The sequence below is a fragment of the Sipha flava genome, unplaced genomic scaffold (assembly GCF_003268045.1).
Source record: "Sipha flava isolate LNK unplaced genomic scaffold, YSA_version1 71_pilon_pilon, whole genome shotgun sequence".
NCBI classification, from domain to species: Eukaryota; Metazoa; Arthropoda; class Insecta; order Hemiptera; family Aphididae; genus Sipha; species Sipha flava.
The window spans coordinates 1462905-1467950 of record NW_020273611.1 but is presented as its reverse complement, the minus strand read 5'-3'; positions in this window follow the sequence as shown (position 1 = coordinate 1467950).

Here is a 5046-nt window from a genome sequence, read left to right as displayed (position 1 = left end):
CAGGGTTTCCTCGTTGTCGAGCGCGAATTTCAAATAAAGTGATTTATTTTTATCCACAAAGAATTAGGCACTTTTTGTACTATTACAGTGGCACTTAAATTCTGGACTTTATTTCATTATGCGTGTTGTTCTCCTTCCGTCGAGACTGGTGTTAATTCACTCTCTTGGATACTTAAAATCCTTTACATGTTCGGAGAGAAATAAAATATCTTGCTACAGCATCGAAACTTACTTTGTCCATTCGTGCTGCGTCTACATTTACTAGCTCACATGCACGTACATACACACACATACACTCACACAAACATGCATGCTCTCGCTCACATGTTTTATTTTTTATATTTATATAATAAAAACCCATTCATTGGCTTCATTCAATTAACTTAATTGTGCATGTTGTGTATTCAAGGCGTCATCGGTTGCATTAACAAAAATAATTTGTTATTATTGTATGAATATTTTCGCTGTATACAACATTTTTAATATTATATTATATTTGTGCACCCTTTTATTAAAATTACTAAATACGTTTTCTGTTCGAGCTAACACGACCACAGTGTTATTTATTTTGGATTGTTTTCTATAGTACTAAAATGAGTACAGAACATGGATACGGGTGTGGGGTATTTGCATACGAACGAAACGATCATGATAATATTATTATTTTCAAACGCGAGAATATCACTGTAACTGTTTTTTATTTCTAAAAAATTATACCATGAATTGCATATAGTTTATACAGAATGAAATATGATTTTCAGCTGAACGCGATTTGTAGTTTAAGCCGAATTAAAATCGAATGCAATAATATCTCTTTAATGTCAACAGTATGTGATAAAATTAAATATAAAAATAAAAAGCTGACTACATAAACATACTTTAACGACATAGTTTTAAAAAAAATATAGAGCGGAAAATTATTTTTTTATTTCGATTTAATATTATATAAACTGTCTTCAGATATATGTTATACAAAATATTTTTTTTTTTTATTTAACCAAAATATTTAAAATCTGTATTAAATGTATACAATAGATAATAAGTAGGTTAGATAAAAGGGTAGCTAATTTATAATATGGTAGTTAGATTATAAGACTGGACGGCTTGATCGAAGGGGGTATCCAATGACATTAATTCACAATTCTAGATTTTTTTAAATAATTTTTAGATGGGCAATAAGTATTTCCAGAAGAGTTGTACAACAGGTCAGTTTATACGAAAAAAACTAATTTGATTAAAATACTTGGATTCATTTTTGATTTTGTTCGATTTAAGTTCATATTAATTTTAATTAAATAAATTTCTGCAAAGAAGCTATCATGTGAAATCAATACGTGGTGACAACTATTTTTGATTATTTTTACTAACACTAGTATTGTAATGCTCTACATATTAATGTTTAAAAAATGTATAACTATAAACTACTAGCTGAATAACCTGGTTTCGCTTGTGTCTAGTTATTGCTTTCTCTAAATTAAATTCTTAAATCAGATGTTTATTATTTACCTTCTTGTTTTTTCCGTCCCCTAGCAACATTCCTTAAATAAACGATGTAAATTTTCAAACAAAAATAATAGCAGGTAGGTTGTACAGATAGAGTTAGTTTTATAATAATTACTAGCCGACCCCTGTGCGCTTCGCAGCACCAAAAAAAAAAAAAAAAAAAATTGCAATAAAAATCATATAATTTTTCCTAGAATATCATTTATATTTTTCCAAATTCTGTATTATCAACCCAGCACATTTAGGTAAAAAATATTCTTTGTTTGTCCACTTGGTGCATACATAAATAAACAATTTGGAGTACCAACTTTTGAATAAGCCACGTATAGTTGTCCGTGCGAAAAACATGGCTCCTTCAAATTCAAACCATATACTTGAAGCGTTTGTCCTTGGACCATATTGATAGACATGGCGAATGATAGGCGCATGATCCAATGGGAATAATTGTGTGCATAATTTTTCAGTAAACCCAAATGCTCACACGCTTCACAATACGTCGTGCATAAATGACCATTAACTGTACACCAATATTCAAATGAACGCGGCCCCACAACGATCACTAACAACAGCCACAAATAATAACATTTTACCATATTTGGATGAATTGTGTATAGTCTTTCCATAGTTTCTGCATAGAAAATACCTGGATGACCATCAACTACTGTTTCCTATTTACACCATTGCCATGTTTTTTGTGCAGTCTAATTGTGATAATGCGTTACATCTGAATAGAGCAAAATTCTGAATACGGCAAATTCATCACTTGCGTACAATTGAAAAATGCGGTTAATGTTGCTGCTGCAAGCTCTCTCTTGAACATTTTCATTGGTAAAGTATACAGTTGGCCATTTTTAAGATGAATTGCCAATGAACAACAGCAGAAAATCATTCATGCATCGGATATGAATAAATTCTCCACAGATCCTCATTAGTGCTTATGTAGCGTCTCATTTGATATTGAGCAATTTCATCATGACTATTGTCAGCAGCTACTTCGAAAACAGCTATATTACTGCCTTTTTTGTCATACTTGCAAATGTATTTGATCGATTGGATCGAATTGCAATACTCAACGTTAATGTGTGTCTTAAATATTTTCGACAGTAGTGGTGAGTATGGAACTACCCAATAATTATCAACAAAGTCTCGATTTTGCATTCTAATCGTTACTGTATGGTTATTATCTTCCATAGACCGATGTTGGAACAACGAATTCATTTTTCATACATTTTGTTGTTATTTTTGATCATGTCACCAGGTGTGCACTTAAGAGGCCATAACTCTGGAACCACTTATTGCACAGCGTACAAACTTCACACAAACGATCTACATATCAATCTTAATATGCACTGAAATTTTTATCGAAATCGGTTTGGTGGATCTTAAAATGCATTCAAAATTTACACTTATTTTTATATAGGTATATAAATTATTCCATAAGAGGCAGAAATATACGAATGCCTAGTCATATATATTTCAAAACCAATGTAAAGCAACGGCGATCAACCAGTTGCGGGGTGTCGTGGCTAACGACAAGATATAATTGTTTAATTTTCATATGAAGTTTATTATATAATACATTTTTATTTTAAACGAAATACTTCTGTTTAATTTCTAGTTTTTCGTGTTTTACGAGTATCAAATCTCTTGTGTGTGTACTGAAGCGTTTGTGGCGAGAAAACACTTTTGTAAATTAGCAAAATATTTCTGTACTTACTTTCTCATCGAGTAATCGTTATCATAGTCAGCTGAGAAAAAGTACGATTTGGTGTAGGTGAAAAATATCTCAACTTCCTAACTCACATTGACGGTTTGAGAATCAATCACCAAAAATATATATGTTATATACGTCAAGCCTTTACGTAGTATATACGGCACTAGAGATGTTTCAATTAGCGAATCCACCGGGAAATCCATATGTATATACACTATTTATTATATTTTAAAATAATTGTATATTAAAAAAAGAGCATTTTCTAAAAATATGATTAGTGATTGCGATTGCGTTGTAAGAATACAATAAATGGCGGTAACTGATAGGCAAAGTTTCTGACCGTATTCTCATCGAGAGCCGTGAAAAAAACAAGAAGAACAGTGTTCAGTTGGAACTATACTACCGCCCAACTCTTGGTGCGCATGGAAGACCCGTGTTAGTAAAACAGTGTATTGTCAAAGGCGCCACCGGCTAATCTCACCCCATATACGTTTATATATATTAGCTGAATGAATTGGCTTTAACCGTGTTTTTTTTTTTTGTTTTTTATATTGATAATATTTACTTAGAATATTACGGGTAACACTGTTGAAAGCAAAATATTTTTTTGCACAGTCAGTCTTTTATGTTTTTTTTTTTAATTTTTTTATTATACCTACTTTCTTATATAAAATATTTCTGGTCTTTCCTCAGGCAGTAATTTTACCGGACTATCAGAAGAGATTACACGTGTACAGGCAATGTGCAATTGACCATGGGAGAAACAGTCGTTCCTTAAATTCACTTCTATTACTTACAAAGACTGCTCTTGTGCTTTATTAGTTACTTGACAGGAAACTGTGGCTGTATTTGAATTGAAAGTGGTAGTCAGATAGAACCGAAGATATTATTGGTAGCAGGCACGAACGCAAGAGTGAGGTGAGGATTTCAATCTCTTCACCCCGAAATATCAGGAAAAAATTATTACCTGAAAATGTAATAGATATTTCAAAGTTTCCCATGATACTTTCGAATAAAACAAAAAAAAAAAGTGTATATAATTAATATGTTATGAGTAATTAAGCATAGTATTTATCAAAATTTTAAATTTTAAATTTTTTTTCAAAAACATTCCGAAATGTTTTCCTGCGTTCTCCCTTGCTCGATAGAAAAAACTGTTTCGCTCAAGCCATCCTCAAGCCTGTATAAGATAGATAAGTATAAGATATGCTGCTAATACGAGTACTCGGTAAACATAGTGTTGATGAACGAGTGATATGCGTGATAATAATTATCTCAATCATTAACAGTTATTGTTATGGATGAACTTATCGGAATACTTCGTATTTATATGCCGGTATCAAACACTCAATTGAGGACGAGTCGCATATAGTTGCAAAATACCTACATATTGGCAGTAATTATTGTTGTTAATTAATCCACTTAAACGCAACATTTTTATATTTTTAAAAATCTTTTCTTCTTGCACATTTAGATTATTAAAAGAATCACAATTATATATTTCGTAGTTTATGAGAAATATCGATCATTGAATGAGTGATTTTTAGCTTATATATATGTATATATTAAAAGTTTCTTCCATTAGTTTTATAAATTTCCACGTCGTATTTATACATTGTAGCTATGTGCATTCGTCGGTTGCCATCGCTCGTCCCCGACGTCACTATCTAATCTTAAACAACAATAATGATTAGGACATCGAGAAGGATTAATTTATTTTTTTTTAAATTTTTTAATTTACTTACACACACACACTTGCGCGCGCACAAGTTCACACGAATAAGCAGGGTAATTTATATGCATATTATTTAACTGAAAAAAAAATCCCC